At 35.6% G+C, this 19900-nt stretch overlaps 1 protein-coding gene across 2 annotated transcripts in view; it reads left to right on the forward strand.

Moving 5' to 3' along the window:
* The first annotated feature begins 14724 nt into the window (after nt 1-14724).
* The window catches only part of LOC106100425 (teneurin-3), a 51310-nt gene continuing 46134 nt past the window's right edge, over nt 14725-19900 (forward strand). Inside the window, exon 1 of one of the 2 annotated variants that reach the window (XM_013279269.1) lies at nt 14725-14742. The gene's annotated coding sequence lies outside the window, so the exon portion shown is untranslated. The other variant, XM_013279268.1, reaches the window with a different exon arrangement.

Raw genomic sequence — 19900 nt, forward strand, 5'->3', positions numbered from 1 at the left:
CAAGATGCTCCCCGCGTTCTCGACGAACAACTTCGAAAATTGACTTTCAATGGAACTTTTCGTTTCCACGTCAACTTTCTACTTTTACAACAAACAGCGCGAGCTACGACGAAAATGCAGAATATTTGTTGTAACACGTGCAAACAAATTTCATATTCGCATAGACCTTGTACATTATAACTGTACATTTTTCATTGCCCTTGGGAGTAGAAGTATGAAAGTGTAGAGTGCGGTAAAGGAAGTTACGGAGCTCCGCTAACAAATTATAACAAGTTCCGTAAACTGGTGTAATATAAATGAACCGGAAGCTTGCGAGAAGTAGGTCATTTGGCCTTTGATTTCGACGAATGTACATGAATATTGTTGAAGTGCTGAGGCGTTGAGTCAGGTGACCTAAATTTTTTGTGGTCTCTATTGTTACGTGCAAGGAAAAATTCACGTCACCTTACCCATGCTTGTAGACGAGAATGTTTTGAAACTGAAAAATTTTTAGCAAATTATTTAGGTCAAATCTTCTTAACACTCATGATTTGAAAAGGAAAAATATGTTTGCATTGCGTAAAGTTCGGAATTACTTATTAAACTTTAATTAATAGCAGCTTACCGCTTTTTTATGGACTCCTAGGTCTGTTTTATTATAGTAAATGTTAAATAAAATAAATAAATGTTAATCGCTACATTAAACAATCCTATTGTTTTTCTAAATTCATTAGTTTCGTTAACTGCATGTGGGCTATAAAAGTTTATAGTAGTTATAAGGGCTCCGCATAATCTGACGGGTGTAGGTTCAATCCCACTTTACTTGTGGTATACTAAGAAATCTTACAAAAGGCCGACTTAAGGTCTTCCATACCAGGATGTGGTTTATGTCTCTACATACGAAGAAACCTAATTTATGTTGAGGACGTAAAAAAAGAAACGAAAACTTAATTAGTTTATGACCATGAAATACCTATTTTTTAGTCAGCATTTATTTTGCGAGATGTTAAAACTCTAGAAAATTGTTAAAGAATATAGTAATGTTGAGAAGAATAAAAGCAAGTAATAGCAGTCGGTGACCGAAGTTGGTCGTTAAAAACAAACAGTTTAGAGCTGAGGCAGTCTGTAATTGCTAGCATTATCAGCGGGCGACGGGCGGTGGAGGGCGGCACGAGGAGCGCTACAAAGTGCAGTGATTTTCATACGACAGCAATGGCCGTCTGTCCCCGGCCATCGTCGGGATAATTCAGTGTCATTATGGGTAATCATTGTTTCGTGATCGTGCTTTATTTGTTTACGTCCGAGCGCATAGAGTCTTACTATCTTTTTAGCACACATTGAAGTTATTGCATGATTTTCATATCAATTTCATATTTATAAAATTGATCACGTATTTGATTTCGTATGTAAGCTGACGTTTGTCAAAAGCGTAATGGAATAGCCTTTACGAGTAACCGCAAAAAAGTAGGTATACTTGTATGTTGTCTTTACCTCTGACCGGCTTAAGGAGGTGCGAGGCACCAACGATAATGTTTTTTATTCCTTATGTTTTTATAAACGAATCGGTATGATAATCACTTCTTAGATTACGAGAGCTGTCTTATAGATATGCATATTATTTACTGTTCTTGAATAGAACCACCGATACCTAAGAAACTATTTAAATATTTTACTCTGTTTGAAATTAATGGTCGTAGTAACCCGACCTATATTTTTAATTACTATCACACGACACAGAAATTCTCCTGCACAATGCCTAGCACTGATTATCTAGCATGACCTTAAAAATGATTTACATTGTTTGTGCAATGTGTTAATGTGCAAGCGTGTCACGAACTATATTAGTAGTTGTTATCGTAGTGTTGATTAACTTTATTGTTTTAACCTCTCAAAGCGGTCACAAGGGTATTATAGAAGTAATCATTCAATTTTCGGCAGCCCTCGTGCAAGGTTTGCTGTCAAACGGTAAATCCGTAGCGTGCGGAACCGCTCCGATTCGATTTGCCCGACGATAGTCACACATTCAGGTCCCGGTGGAGCGTGTAAGTGCTCCATTCACTACAGCGCCCATTATTAATACATCCACTCCCCACTCGTCTCCTCTAGAGACCCTCATTGTGTACCGAGTTAATCCTCTGTCCGGCAAAGATCGTAGATCGACCGACCGACCGTCCCAACTTTGCGATGCGTAATACGGTCTAGCTGTTAAATGTCGCGTGTAATTTTTGGTTTGCTATTGTAATTATCTATTGTATCGCTTTGCTGGGGAAGAGTTTGATTATAGTGCGATGCTCCGATAAACTGATTGATTGGTTATTTCAGTTTGAGTGACACACGATAGATGTAGTTAGTGTGAGTCAGCGAAATGCTGCAAATTCTTACTAACATTACTGTATTTTTCGATGGAACAAATTTGTTTATTTTCCAATTCTGGATACCATTTATTGATTTGACCAGTTAAACTGCTGATTTATTTAGGAGAGTTACATCATTCTATATGAGGCCACATATTTATGTGTGCCTACAAATATTTTTAGATAATATTATTTATTTTTCTATTAAAAAAAAATGCTGAAATAATGGGGACGGTATTTAGTTACCGCTTCAAACTACATCGACTTTTCATTCGGACTTATCCCATCAACACGACAAATGTTTGTAAACAACCCTTTGTTGGTCTCATCAATTATGTCACCATGGTAATTATTTAATGTTGGCGATTATTCACTTAATGTTGTTTGGGAGTTTGTGTTGATAGGTGTTAGGTTCATCTTCACTATCTCTACTAAATTCAACTTCATGTCGCGCACGTCAACTCATAGAGAATTTCTATCTTAATAGACATTTTTTGTCTGTCGATTTACTAGTCATTGACGTTTATAACTTTTGAGAAGTCTTAGAAAAATCGACATTAGTTATTATGAAGCTAAACTTTTAAGCAATACCACCTACAACACCAACATAAAACATGAGTTTAATACGATAGAAAAATCTTTACTTGTGTTGGAAATCACAATGACATTGAATTTAGAAGAAATATCTAAGCTGCGAATACAAGAAAGCGTAGAACAGACAGCGTCTAGCGTCGCGCCGCGCGTCGTGGCTCCCCGAGGAGTCGCGGACGGAGCTCGGCAAAGCAATTGAACCAATTTAATGTTGTTCGCGTCCATTGACGGGCTCCCGCGTTCTTAATTTGAAAATAGACGCCATTGTGTTGCTGTTGCGAAAATATTCTACGCGCTACGATGCTTGATATGTGATCTCTAAAAATGGTTACTATTATTCAATAATATTCTGTAAGTTATATTGATTGATTTTCTAATGATTGATTCATCTTCCTAATTCTGGTTTTATACTTTGACCAATCTCAAGCTTCTAGTCAACTATTACACATTACTTACAGTTTATTATGATGACCAATTTAGTTCGTAGTTGAAAATATAAAAGTATTAATGTCTCTATAATTTTCACTTTATATTTTTAATTCTCCCATAAATCAGTTTACACAGTACAACATGAGGTGTAAGCAGATGAGTTTATTTTGCTTCTTACTATTCTTAGAAGTCAAATAACCTTTTTTAAAGCCATCGTAAACGCGCATCGCAACTTATAACATAATAAAATGAAATTGCTATTTCAAATTGACTTTTACTGACTAAATAACTCATATTTATCATCACTTTTCACTGGGCATTTATTTTGTTTGGTACCTTTATATTTCCTTATTGATTTCTTATTATAGAAGATAAATAGCTTACTTTCGCAGCTGTACTCATTTCAATTTAGAATCGTATCGTAAATATGCATAATCTGCTTGAACATGAAACGCGCGTGTTGTCAAAGAAGTATTAAAATTGAGCAATTTATTGCTTATTTTAGGCTGATTTATGCTAATATTGTAACAAATTGACATTGTTTATTATAAAAATATCAAATATTATTAATAGGAACAGAATTCACTCTCTTTAAAAGCAATTGCCTGCAAATAATTAAGAAAATTGAAACTCTTCTCTTCTTGCCAAATACTTGAGTAATCGCTTTATTTTGGTGTAGTTATGAAAAATTTCTTAGTTTCCTAAAGATTTAAATATGTATAAAGAAAAACATGCATTTACATTTCCTTTACATCTTCATGTTAGACTTTAATTTACGTATAATTTAAAAGTGTGAAGGAAACGCAAGATCCCTGTTCAGTATTGAAGGTGGTAGTTTTGTTTAAATCAGTTTTATTTTTAATATCAACAACACGGTCGCACTGTGCCGCTAAACGAGCTGTGGTAGGTAACATCCTCGGGGGCAGACGAAATGCTTTAACGTTTTATCATAATCGCCGCTGTACGTATGCGACTTGCCGTAAAATATTTACGACTATTTACCTATAAAATCTGAGTAGATTACTTCGACGTCTATATTGTTGTTTACTTTTATTTCCATCTCAATGCGGGTTACATGAGCTATAAAATTAGTTAGTAAGATTTCTAAAGTGTACTCTTTTACGTACGTCACTATAAAGGTTGTCACACACGTTACGATTTATTATGTTGTTGTTAAGGTATGTATGTCGCCAATAGACCAGCACTTGAATAACTCAAGTATATTCTAAAACCTCCCACACACGTGACCGCATTTTTGTGAGAGTATGTATTGTTTATAATAAGTACCTTACAAAGTAATTTGAATGATTCTCTAAAATAAGATCATAGCTAATTTTGAGACGAGATTTCTAAAGTTAATATATTCTAAAGGTTTGTTCACTGGTTTTCATAGGTATGTACATAATGAAGTAGCGTATACAGTTTAATAACTCATGTTACAATTTGTACAGCTTTAGCTTTAATAATGCTATCAGATGGCACTTAATGTAAGAGTCATAAGGTTGAAACAAAACAACGTAAAATTGAGAGGATGCTTCATCCTAATTCACAGGTAAAGCCCCTACCAAACGCAGCGACGGTGGCAAACAAAAACTCATTAAATACTGGAGTTCAAAAGCTTTTTACTAACACATCAGGGTTACATTATGAATGTGAAAGCAATTGTAAGCGAAATCTCTTTAATATAAAAAGGGTCTTTAGTGCTGTTAAGAGTATTATCGATTTTTAACGAATATTTTACGACTTTATTGACACAACTTTTATTTGCGTTCGCGTAGCGTTTGTTTTGGTTTGTTTGATTTCAATCGTTATGTTTTGTTTTGTGATATCACAGTTGTTGGGTGGTCTGACTCTTTAATTATATGTACGTAGGTCTTTACATTCATACTATAATATTTACAAATATATTTTTGTGCGTGATAACTGCTAATTGGCGTAATTTTACAATAACCATCTTCGGTTTTAAAGAAAATATAAAATCCGATATTTTAAACTTGGAAGCATAAGGCTTATCTCTTCGCATAATTGCTTAAAAGAATTTTGCAAACTCGTTCGAATTATTATAAAAAAAGGAAAAACCTTTATCCGCGAAAATTTGCAATAACATTATCATAATTATACCGCTTTAGTCGCTCAATCCAATTTTTTGAAATTCGCCCGAGGGTCGGAGTGGACGGAACGCTTACACATTCGCTTTGCAGATAAGCCCCGCACTAACGACGTCACCTTCCAGAGCTATCGTAATTGCTACCACCCATTTGACGAGTTTTTACCTAACTTCTATCATACTCCATTATCCTCCTATACTGTTACTATTAAAATAAGGTTCAACTATTCCTTTCCATTGATTTTCTAAAAATGCTATCAACTGTTTATTGATCTTTAAATATCTTCATCAACCTTGTGCATACGAAGGGTCAGCAAAATACGTTGAAAGGTACTGCTCTACCATACATCTTTACAAGCCATATCTGAATGATAAAAGAAATATTCTTTTTTTGTACCTATATGTATTGATAAATAACCTACTTAAAAAGAATTGTTTTCCATAAAAGTGCTGAAGACAAATCGTGTAAAACTGATCAACAATATATTACGACAATTTAGACCGAAATTAAGTTTTAGTTTAAAAGTGAACAATAACAAGGACAAGTAAATAGGATTGCAGCTAATTAAAATCGCTGTTATTCCAAAACAAACCTCGAAATGCGCCACTTAAATACCTCTATTAGAGGAGTGGTGGAATACCTCGCGCAGGTAATGTGCCCGGATGGCGCGGCTCGGCAATGCGAGGGTTGCCGGCCATCTTGAATCGGGGGTCAAATTAAATTGACATGTGGTCTGCGCCAACGTATTGTGTTTGTCGGCCAGCATTGTGTCGTCACCCCTAATTATACAGGTCCGCTGATAATACGAGATTAGTCGGCTGCAATCAATGTAGCGCCCGCGGGGAGATTCAAATTGCACATATTTTCGGATTGTATCGAGTCATAAATAACATATCCCTCTGAACATTTTTATGGCCGACTTCGACATGGCCGTACCTTAAAATATATTTCAATTTAAAACCTAAAGATTTTCCTATCGGACCGTAGAAAGTGTGAGGCAATAAAATATATTGGATTTAGAATCTGAACATTATAAATTCTTTGTCTTTTCTACGCTCTTTACAATATAGAAATTGTAATAAAATAAAAAGTATATTGACCGGGTAATATCAAGATATGTTTTGAAAAGGAACATTCGTAGCGATATCTTAAAATGATCTCTTTTCATCGGTGGTTCGCAGACGCCACGTCAGCGTGCGGAGCTCATAGTTTAGCATATCGTCTGAGCTCGCCAAATCCGCATCACGTCATATAGAACGTCGCTACACTCTCGTCGAAGCCATTATCGAACCCTAACTCTATTTAATAAAATGACCATCCTCAACACGTACGGCGGGGAAAGCAGCTCGCGAACAAAAACTTAATAGGATTGGATAAAGATGGCAGAGTAATAAACCGTGTTCAGTAATGTATTTATAGAAGATTTCCCGACATCGGGCCGGTGCACGGATCGCCTTCAATTTACTGTTCGAGATTACGATCCGCTCCTGGAACGTGCTGATTCTATACAACTTCCTGATATCCATTCTGTACCGAAGATAAGTTACATTTAGATTTGACTTTTATTCGTACGAGAAAATTTCCTACAAACTTATTACCCTACGTGTAGTCATGACTCCTCTTTACATATTATCACATACATCACTTATGTTCTTCCAACCTTAAAGCGTTTTAAAATAACCTGAAGAAGTGGAAAAAATATTATGTTTCTTATTTGAATAAAACAATTCACTAAAGCTTCGTTCATTATTAAATCAAATTATGAAATAAGATAAGATAATTGCATTTTGTTTCGCAAACATTCAAAGAAACCCCTTCACTTAAACTTTGTTAAGCGTTGGAGTTTGCGCTCTGTCATTAGGCTGACCTTGTTAAAATTTATAGAGAGATTTAGTCGTAAAAGGCAGAAGCCGAGGCGCTAAATAAAGACTGATAGGATTTACGACTATGAACGGGTGATATTACTTCGATACCAAAATAAACGAATGTAGATAATGGACGTCGGGATCAATACAAAGTAATCGCGAGCGGATCCAATAAGCTCGACCAAAACAACGGGGGGTCGCGTCGGACGGGATCGGAGGCTTCGGGCCGAACATGGGGAAACAATATGGCGGCATGCAAATAGCTCGGCCATTATCGCACCTGGGCAGCGCGAGCCGGCCGACGAGTAAACAAGATTACGAGAATTGAATGGCTAATTAGGGGAAAAGAAGCGGACCGGCGAGCACGCTGACTTATCGTACCTCGTCTCTGCCATATTTCACGATGCTAAGTCGCCTTTATTGTTTGGCCGCCTCCTGTTTGGCTAAAGAGGCTTGTTAGCTTATCTGGTGTTGCCTAGGTGGAGTGCATTAACTGGCATCGTGGCCACGCCACGAGATTTACTGCACTGCGAGACACAAGTTAAATAATAGGCAAGCTAGGAGCGTTTACAAAGGGGGCACCTCGGCAAACACCGGTACGTGATCCATTTTAATAACATAAGCCCGCACATTTCCGTTAGTTAATCTAATATAAAAATGTACATGGCACCGAGTTTATTGTATTCGGTTAAGCTTTACGATGAACTTTTACAACTTGGATGCGCTGGAATCGCTCTTTCATTAATCGATATGAGGCCAAGTTGACGGCCGACATAACGCGTGAAGACACTTAATCATTATTCAATTAATTAATTAGTGACTTTTATAGATAATAAAGTGAGCATATTTACGAGTTCGCTTCGTTAATTTTATGTTATCTGTTTAATTGTAGCTGCCTCAGGCGTCGACAGCGATACATGGCAAGGGCGCACGTGGTGGTCGGCGATATACATAGGTTACGACTATGGCTGCGTCCATCACAGTTAAAGTCGTCGTATTTTTTCATTTAACTATCAACAACATCACTTACATTGGTCTCATAAACTTTCATTTATAAATGAGTCATCTTAGACCTTGTTAAAACTATTCAACAATGTTAAAATTATAAAGCAGCACATAGTATATAGTGACCATCGTAATCCTATTGGATTCTGGATCCAATAAACGATTTTTCAATTAAAAAAAGTACTTTTTGTATAAACTCAATATTGGATTCCTGTTAAGTCGGAGTTCTAATAAAATAAATTCAATAACATGGATATAGTTTTTAATTTCACAAGCGTACGTCCAACCAATTTCCTATCCAATATATTCAGTTGATCCTCAATTACATTTTTCTCATCTATGATTTAAAGAGGTGCGCTTGCTGCGGGCAACGTCGAACGTTATTTAATTACATGCGGCGCTTGTCGCTGGCCCACACAACCTCCACTAATACAAGATAAATGAATTATATCTGGACAGCTACAAGCTTACATTTTGTTGGCCCTAATGTTTCTTTATTCTCATTAAATTCAAACTATTTTTAAATGTTAACGTGGAACCTTTTAAAGTGAAAGGATTTGTTGTTTCGCTTGTCGTACATCTTCATACTACACTCGAGTCGCGTCTCAAATAAGAGTAAAACCTATTTACGAGACCACCTCACTGTTTGTCAATGTCAAAGACGCACAATTTGTTTTCCTTTTTTTGTTTTGCATTTCAATATAAAATGTTTCAATGGTACGTTTTTAACTCAATTTACTTTAAAGCGACTAAAAACCCACCAATTTGGATAGAGTTTACATTGACCCGCGATGTCAAGAAGCCAAACACTTTGTCTAGGGAAAGGCAGAAAGTTCTATAATTTCTTTGCCGAGATAAGAGGCGAAAGTTCACGCAGGAGCGGAGATTTATGACGTCACCGTTGCTCCTTTCACTAAATAATAAAATGCCTGCTGTAAAACTCGAAGGGGGGGCATAAAAGTTTTACGTCCATACAACCCGTTGGTGTACGTAAACTGAGCATGTAAGGCGCCTCGTGTTAGGACGCCAAATCTACATAAAAGGCAATCAGTGTCGGCACAATGGTCCGTCGCCTCATAAATTGTACGCCAACGTATGCTTAATTCATTCAATTGTGTTCCATTAATAATATATGAACGTTTTGACATATGTAAATAATATTAAATTGTATATTGTTATACATTATTGCTCTTGTCCTTCCACGTTAAATCTATAAATAGAAATGTTACCAGTTTTTAACCAGACTACATTATACTGATTTCGATTTTTTACAATCATATTACATTTTATTTCAAAAATATTTATAACACACAAAGTCAAACAAATCCTAATTCAATTCAAATATAATCAACAGTTTTTAAAAATATTTTGTCTTAAATTTTTTGATTTGAATCCACTAAAATACTAATGCTAAAAATAAAGATGACCTGAGAATGCAAACGAATGAAGCAGTATAATAAAGTAATTTCATCACACTATATCCGCCTTTTTACTGGAACACTTTTGAATCATTTTCAATTAGTACTCGTTTCCGCTTTTCACTAATTCTCTTCCACCTTCCGGTCTTGGGTTCCACGCTAGTTAATTCTTAATCCGTTTCCAGCCATTAGCTTTGCTGCAATGCCTGACCCCGTTCAATATCTCTATACGTGCTATTTGTTTCATACCTTAATCCGCTTTGCATTTACTATTTTTACGAATTGTTTAAATTGATCAAAATAATGAATATTTTATTTGTATAAAAACGATATACTTAAGTAATTTAACCTTTATCTATACTGTATACTAATATAATAAAGAGGAAGGATTTTTTTGTATTTCGGTATGATTTCAACTCTTTCACCATTAGAAAGCTTGTTATCTTTATCGCCGAGTAACATAGGCTATACTTTTAAATTTCACGTGGACAAAGTCGCGAGAAACAGGTAGTTATTTACAAAGTTACTGTTGCTCGCCACTTTGTCGACATGATATTAAAACATATACAGCATGATACTCAGTCAAAACGTAGCTTTTAAATGGTGAAAGAATTTTCGAAGTCTGAACAGTAACTTTTGAGTTATTTCAATTCATACAAAAATACAAATCTTTCCTCTTTATATTATTAGTTTAGATGAAGCAATTATAGAATACTAAGCACAAAACTTAATATCTCAAGACACAGCTCCCACAAGACTTACTTTATATTCACTTGTAAAACATTAGTCTCTGTTAGTATTTGAATTGCCTTAGAACAAAAGAACTAGTATATTGTAGCGTAGCTGAAAGTACTAACTACATAATTTTGCATCGTCATTTATTTTCATTGTTTGTGTTAGATGGAGTTAAGGGCTTAGTATTAATTAAGACACATTAAACCTTTTTATTATGAAGGTCGGCTTACAATTTATTTGGTTATAACAAACGTTCCGAATCGCAAACACTGGAATTATGAAAGGCGTAGCACTTTATGAAAATGGAATAATAAATGTCGGCATAGGACTACTGGTTTTATGATACTCAGTTATAAAATTTCATTACAAGGCCGTTAGCACAATATCGGCTTTCAAAAAATGCCGAGGGACCCTTTTCTTGTTGTTTCTTTTTCTTTGTGTTTCGCTGATATTTTAGATCTATTCAAAACTGCAAGCGCTGCGCGGCTTTATCATTTTATCTGATACTTTAAGATTCAATATGGCCCCTAAAAATGTCTTGAAAAAATGTAACCATTCGAATTGTGATATCTTTTCGTGAGCAATGGTGCGAATAAATAATACTTTTTACGTTACATTCAATTCGCTCTTTTTTATTTTTTGGACTCCACCTGCAACAGTTTAACATTGGATTAGACGAACATTGGATATAATTAAATAACTTTTTTTGTTAAGAATTTGGAAGAATTAACCGATTACGTTAATTTGAATTTTGTATGTTTAGGTTCATATAGGCTGATCATATCGGCGAAAAAATTAAAAGATATGTGTAAAGTGAGCAAACCCTCATTGGGCTAGTGTGGCTGACTATAGCCTAGTCACCCTAACTTGGGTAAGTTCGGTGCTGACATTATTATGAGCTAACGACGTTAATTGTAAATTATTGAGATAATTTTATTAGTGTCATGACCTACTTTAAGTGAAAAAGCTAAAGAATTTTTTTGCAACATTTTCGGTTTATGTCTACGTCTATAAAACATAAAGTTAACGTTATTACTCTCACAGAGTGTCAACCCTTCTGCAGTTCGCTTACTGGAGTGAAATCAGAGGGCCTTCGATTGGCTTCATTTAATTATACTCACTAAAATGCGCCCCCATACCTAACTGACCACGTCCAAAATGTATGTGCGTCCAGTGAATCCTAATCATATTTTCTCTTTACCTCTTTAATTACATAACTCTGTTAGTTACTACAAATACATATATGTCAATAATATATAGAACAATCATAGACATCTTTCCATTTAATGTCTTATATTTATGCAAATTCTAAATTAGAAAATTTTTCAACTTAATTATCTGCGTAACATATTAAACATTTACAGGTAACTATCAAGATATCCCACGCGATTCAAATACCAAACAGTTCAAAGGGATAAATAAACATAGCGCATTTCAAGATAAACATTTAGATAAATCTATATTAATGACCAAACGTAATGTTTCGAGGAACATTCAATATAACGTAGTCCATCAGTAGTGGCAGTATCGTGCGATCGGTTCGCTCCGGACTGTGCCGGGGTACACGGAGCACAGCACACGGGGCACTCGGGGCACACGGGCGCGGAGCACGGTGCACGTCGCGGCAAAGCCGGTGACAAACAAGATTCGTGCCCGCCGTTTATGCGACGTCATGCCCCTCAATAGAAATACTTCGATTTACGTTTCTCCTGTACCTTTTTTGTCCAACGTCTTTTTTTATATCGTTCGCGCTCAATTTGTAACGTCAGTGTCCCAGTAAACATCCATTCCCCTTTTTTGTTTCAATGAATTGAATTATAAATCTTAGAAAATAGTTATCAATTCATAGATGTATGTAGTTTACTTAATATTTGTTTTTAACACAAGCCAGTATTATTCAAGAATGATATGTCCCAGTATAGTCCCATGATCCAATGCAGTTAACCAATAAGAAGGAAATTTCTAATCACACAAAAATCAGTTACATCTATCATGATCAATAAAAATAACCGATTCATAGAACAATTCAATCATGGGATAAGGGTTTACAAACGTCAAACCAATTTACAAGGGATTCTACCAACTGATTAACAAGTACTTAAACGTTGTTACAAAGATTAAAATAAATTTATACAATAGTTGAACGGGCGGTAGAAGTAAGCCGAGACGATAGGCCTGATTGTAATATAGACAATACTTTCACGGTAGGAACGTGTCGGGATAGGGGAACCATTTGTATGCGTAATGGAAGATCGAATTTCGTATTTGTTCGTGGGGTCGTTAGCAGCACCTTCGCGCTTGTTTATAAAGAAAACAAAACCCTTCGAGCAGCACAAGGGCGTTGCCAGCGGTGCGCCGCAAAACCTTAGTACTGACGTAACGACACAAATATCGTAATAACTTGAACATGTACCTACATTATGAATATTATAATTTGTTTAACAATATATATTATTTATCTGGTATTTATGCGTTTGTATTTTAGACGAAACAAATAAAGTAATGAAGAAAGCGAAAAAGGTACGTATAAAGCAAGTTCAGATGCATGAAGATTTTTTCTAGACATGTTATTGTTTACTTAACAAACGATATAAGTATCGCTAGTATGTTTGTCGTTAGTACGCTCTTTATTTTGCAAGTTACCTCATTAAAAGAAACATTTTAAATACTCACTTAACATACATAGCGTGTAAAGTTAATCATTCCTCAGCTGTCTGCGGTTTACGATGAGAATTTTTCAACAATCTCTGAATCACACGGCAAGGGTATTCGTGTTTATAGGAGTTTACGATGTTCGTTGATCGCCTGCCTGATACAACATACCTAAAAGTCGATGGAGCGTGAACAAAAGTCACGCGCCAAGGATTTCTTATCCTCACGTCGTGCGTTATACGTATGCTCACTTTGCTGCAGAGGGATCTCTTTAAACCGGCCAACTGAAAGCCTCATTAATAATTTCAAGTATCACGTGTATAGCTTATCTTATCTGGTCTTTTATCAACCGACACATCTATGCAGTAAGTTATCTAGAATCGAGACGCCAAATTCTACAATGTAATGTACTTCACTCGAGAAATAAGATTAGTATTCTTATCCAGAAATTCCCATTCATTCTATTTTAAAATGAATGTCTTTTGTTTATATTTATGAAATTGTTTTAGTCATAGTAGCGAATGTAGTTTATTTTGTATGTTGCCAATACTTAATTGTTAATTATTTCCTAGGTAGAATGCTTTGTATCATAAGAATAATTTTATTATCATGTCGTCCAACAAATACCAACTTTGCGTATTCTATGTTACGTATTAATAATCATGTAAGTACCTACTTCAAGGGTAATTTTACTTTTATCTATATTTCCGATTTTATCTTAGGGACTATTTTAGTAGTTCCTTTCTATAGTATTTACTTACTAAACGTGGAATGATTACAAATAAAAACGAAATGAATCAATTTTTATGTTCGTGTCCTTATTATTATCTTATTGCCCCCATTGTTGCTTCTACGTAGGCACGGATTTTATTTCGAATAGCATTAAAGTAATTACCTAATGCTGGGACAGTTTTATGGGTCAATTTCTTTGAAAGAGTCTCTCGGTTTTATTTTTACAGCCTAGATTAGTAGAGCACCATAGGCTTTGCATACGCGATGTCAAGATCACGGCGGCGTAGAGCCGTAGCGCCGCACCGCCCGCTCCGCTCCGCCGCGGGTGACACGCGCCCCCTGCTGCCACCCCCGTCCCTCAGCCCAGACCATCCCCACCGGCCACCCTCAAACGTTCGCACCACGCATGCTCCAATTATAATCTGCTTAGGGATGTCTTTTGTCGAATAAAATTTATTCAAGAAAAATAAAAACCTTAAAATAATATTTTTGCTAAGTTCAAGTCTGCATTGTAAGAAATGTACTATGACATGAGATAACATTCGAATGGTTTTACACTAACTGTAAACCCATTCGATTGGTATGATAGAAAGCGATTGCTTTTCACGTCAAATGGCATATACAGCTTAGAGAGCTTCTTTCGAAGTACAAGAGCTTTCATGTGTCTAGCGCGGAGAGTGACAGGGTTAAGCGCGATAGCCGGCCGTAGTGGATAACTCGATAGGTCGGAGCCGAACGAGGATAGGGCGGCATTATCTGGCCGTAGGCTGCGCGCGCAGCGGCGTCGCGAGGAGGGCTTCAAACGGTGCTCGGAGGGCAAGCCGGCCGCGCGTCCCTCTGCAGCACTCACTTCGCGAAACCCGCTCGGCGCTCGGTACGCTCGCCGCTCACCGCCCGCTGCGGCCTGCCCCGCGGTCACTGACCGATACCACCAATCACTACCACCGACCATCCAATATACCACACGACCGGCTGACGAGAGCCTTACTTTTACCAGGTAGTGGTTAGCGTGATCCCTGCCATACACAATAATATGTCCGTGCTTCCGACGAATTTGTTTTTTTCTTATCGTCCCGGTATTTATTGTTTTCTGTGTGCCTCCGGACTAACACGCTCTGCCGGGCCCCGTGGTGTATACCATTCACGGTATTAGCGTGATGTGTGACGTTTAAAGGACTGCCTGAACCCAATTTCTCGGTATTTATAGAAAACGTTGATGTAATCATTAATTTTATAATCATTTTTAATAGCAAGGTTGTTTTTATTTTAGCAGAATTTGTTGTGAATTAAGTTTAATTTCCAATTCAGTAGCATGAAATCATATTGTAATATTGAACAAAAACATTACTACTCGTAGTCGCTCAGAAAAGCGTAGTAAAGCAATAAATTATTTGGTTTTTGAATTACAACCTTTTTTCTTACGTTAAATTTTATAATTAAAAAATATTAACATGATGGTGTCAAGCACAGTGACGACAGAGCTTTTAGAAATTCAATTTCACGTGTCAAAGGCTCGGAAATTAGTTATGTTTTCGAATATTGCCGTTCAAAAGAATTTTCTTCATTTGTTAATAGCTCAGTTTTATTAAAATTGGAAGATTTTCAGGATATAGGATTTCGAATGTTGCTTAGTCTTATGTCTATTTATTGTATTTTAATATCATTATCTTTTTAAAATAATCTACTTCCAATTTAATTTCTATCGTCATATGTTTATTATTTAGTATTTTATTTCATTGTAAATGTTATTTATACTTAACGCTTTTTTCTGTTTTAAATAGAAATAAACTTTTGCTAAAATCTAAAACTTTCTGGATGTGTTTATTTTATTAAATTAAATTAATTAATATTTAAGACACGACATGATCTTCAAAAAACTTTGATTATAAATCCATAATCTTAACAAAACAAGTGCAAAACTACGTCTTCAATTTACAGAAATAAAAGCTTTTTAAGCTTAATTTATTTTTAGCTCGGATATAGCAAATTGCCGGCTTGCGCTTGCAAGATATCCGAACAATCTTGACCTCGGACCCGGCGTCAATTATGTTCGACTTGTTCTCGCAATTATATACTCCGTCTAAATTGCTGGAAAATTCGTCAGCCATTATCGTCACAGACGTTATATTACATATGACTTAAACGTGTTTCTCACGCTTATGTTAAAACGATTTTAAAGCTAATCGTGAGCTAGAGCCAAATTACATAATAGTTAAGGTAATAACAATTAAAAACAAATAAAGGTAAGGATAATTTTCGGTAAAACAAATTTTACTGAGTAATCTGACATTTAAAATTTCACATGTTTTTGTAATAATTACTCTCTAACGCTTATGAATATTAATTATTCCTATAAAACGTTTAAAAAATCAAAGATCCCATATTGACAATTTTCATGTCTACTGGTCTTCTATACTAATATTATAAAGAGGAAAGATTTGTATTTTTGTATGTATTGAAATAACTCAAAAACTACTGGGCGGATTTTAAAAATTCTTTCACCATCAGAAAGGTAACATTTAATATACTAAAGAAGTCCCTGACATAAGTTTATCATACACCGTATGAAAGGACTTTTATTAGAGGGAAGACAATGTTTAACTCTTTATCTTACCGCTTTTATAATACCAACCAGAATATGACTTCTCCTGAAGTCGAACAGTCTGTTAATAATTATGAATGCAAAAAAACAGAAGGTTCGTATTCACTGGCCATTATAATATAATCAATAATTAAAAAAACAAAACAAATTTCTACGTACATATATGGATAATTTTATTCGTCACACGAAGTACAAAAATAAAACGACACGCACGTATTGTTATTGCCAGCGTAGCTTAATGTCTTCGGCTAATGCGGCGGTGGTCCGACAAGAGGACAATTTCCGGGCGCGCCCTTTCCCCACCTTCCCGCCATTATGCTCTAGAAACAATTCTATGACCATAATAATCATTAATGACACCGCGGAACTCACCTCTACTATTATCACACATTGATTTTCTTTTACTGCTTTTGTTAATGGAATTACCACGTAACCTATCATTTTAATCCGACCTCCAACTTGACTCTTCGCAATATACTTGACAGCTGTGAAAAAAGAAATCCTTTGAAAATCCGTACTATCTATTCACAAAAAGTTTAAATTTTTGATAGAAGAAACTAAATAAAAATAAATAAGGCTCTATTTTCCAAAAAGAATACAAAATCTATACAAATATGTTTTCGATTTTTCTAATACGAGATTAGGTGTATTTAAAGAAAAAAAAGCGTTGACAGATGGAGGGCCCGATGACAAATTAACCGTTAAAAATAAGGTGTCAACGGACGGAGAAAAAACATGCATAAGAATTTTATTTTCCTCACTTCTAAACCTATTTCGCGAAGAAGTTGTTTTGAATGATGCAGTCCAGTCTATCGCTTATAGCGCGCTTCGAAAAACGAGCAAAGCATCGCCCGTCGGATGTAATATAACTGAAAACGTTTGATCTTATATTTCTTCATTGGCAAATTGTCGGTGCACTCACAAGATTATTTATTGACTTTATTTATGGAGTTATTTCAAAACTAAAATGTGGCCATTGGTATTTGTGACGGTTTAATTTTTAGTTTATATTCTGTTAGTTACGATTTGATTGGTTTAACATCCGTTTTTTTTATGATAAAATTTATTTATGAAAAAATAATCCATCGAACATATACATGTGCATGTATAAGATCATTGTGTATATTGTTAAAAGCAACATAACAATGAAATACAAAAAAGTAATGAGAAAGGTATTAATAATGTTAATAGCTCAATATCGTACCAAATATGGAGCGCAATTGTAATCAGCAAACCAATGAGGTATTGTATTACATTATCCAAAGCAATTGTAACTGAATTCACTCATCATACAGAGCAAATGATGGATGCTGAAACAATGGGCCGCGTCGATGAGTGGATTTGATTCGCACGCGAGCTGCGAGCATCAATCCCACGACAATTACACTAAATTATGTGTGCGCCAAATCATATAGTCCGAAATGAGGCATAAAATGTTAGTCAAGGCTCGGTTGTTCGTGAGGCGTGTGTAATTGCCCGGCGAGCGACGGGAATGCGGCGAGTCCTGCCGCAACCTCCCTGACTCTAAACTAGGAATAAAGTGCTCCGTGAGCGCCGTTGTGTCCTTAACTCGTTAATTACTCCCGGAAACTTAATGTACGTGTTGCAAATTTCACTAACTAATGCAGACGACACAAAAATTGTCATGTCGCTTTAATTCCACACCGCTTCTGGCACTCGACCGAGTTTAATTGTACCCATTTGCATGTAATGTACATTTTAATTAAAACGTGGTTATTGGGACGAATTATTTTTTATGTTCGAGCTTAAAAGCTTCATCATTTTTTACATTAACAATAATGATTTACTCTTAACTTTATTATGTTGCCTATAACAAGTAGTCTTCATTAAAAAAATAATTTACTTCAATTAACACCATAAGTTATTTACGAAAGATAGTATCTATTTCTTTTTAAGGTTTAGAATAAAAGAAAACATGAAGTTCATTAAAATTCCTGCAATAATTTGTAATAAGCAAATATCGTATAATTGGAACTGTTAGAATTTCGAGACGAAAACTTATTAAACGCCTATAACTTATTTGAACTCGAACTTTTTCAAAGTGCAGTCTTAACAAAGAGTGTTGTAACACTCATCTCCTCGAGGCATCTATTAAGACAGACAGGAATGGTTTCCCACAGGCGGGCTGCGGGCCGCACTCGCCTCGTCACGGAATCAATATCGTCTTTTATCTTATGAAACGTGCTCCATACGCACACACACAGTCCCATCGCACACACACCACCGCCAGGGCTGCTAACGCGAGAATAAACGAACAAACATAAGCCAAGATACCGATAATTAATCCAAACTTCTCTCCAACATTCATTTGTTCGTACGCTCTTTCAAACTCCTGGCATTTAATTAATGTCTAATCTTAATTTTCATATCAATTTCATCCTATAAATTTCGATTTTAACTAATTTTCTGTAACAAAGACTTGCAATATTATTTAAAAAACATTCCTTAAATTTTATCGTCAACGAGAACGCAGATGTCAAATGTGAGAAGATTCATTGGCATTTTTTTGTATCCAAGAAACGGGAACCTTTACGCTAATTAAAATAGCTGAGTAATTTTTTGTGACGCAGTTGGCTGACGGGTGTCGAAATTTATTTGGGACAAGAGCCGAGATTAATTTGGTTCGTAGTAAGAAGCGGGCCGTTAATGTTAGCGTGAACACTTGTAAAACGTATTTATTAGAGTAACTGCCCTCTCGAGTGAACTACAAAGATCTTATAATTTAAACAATGCAGCGTTAATTGCCACAGTGTTATTGCTTGCGTTGTTTGAACGACGTAAACTGAGTCGGAATTGTTTACAACCAATAACAAATCTATTTTAAGACGTATTTCGTGTGACTTGTAAAAAACTAACGTAGGAGGCGAATGGACATATATTTTTGATGTTATTTCACTTTAACGAGAATACAAATATAAATCTTGTCGCATATCTATAAATAAAAACTGCAGACAGACTTGAGTGGATTGTTGTAGAGATAAACAAAGTGGCATAGCTAGTTTTTAATGGGCATAATGATAGTAAACATACTGTCCTGTATAACTATACTTATAATCTTTAAATAGATTACTCTATGGATTTCTTTATTACATCGACATTACGCGAATAACGGTAGCACTACAAGTTGAAATGCAAGAAAAACTCCCCTATCAGGTCGTATAGAAATACCTCCAGATGTCTATGCCATGGGAAAGCATTCGTTTGCAATGCCGTTCCCTTCCTAGTTGCCATATATGTCCAGGCAGCAATCGTAGCAGACATAGACTTATATTTCCACTCTAAAATCTATCTGTAAGTTGTTATTTCACTCTTTATTGCTTCTAAATAATAGCAGGACCAGGATTTAATGTAATGGATTGAAGATAAATCTTAATAAGTTGAAATTCATGTCGTATCACATTTTGCGTCG

The sequence above is a fragment of the Papilio polytes genome, unplaced genomic scaffold (genome assembly GCF_000836215.1).
Source record: "Papilio polytes unplaced genomic scaffold, Ppol_1.0 DF824047.1, whole genome shotgun sequence".
Classification (NCBI taxonomy): Eukaryota; Metazoa; Arthropoda; class Insecta; order Lepidoptera; family Papilionidae; genus Papilio; species Papilio polytes.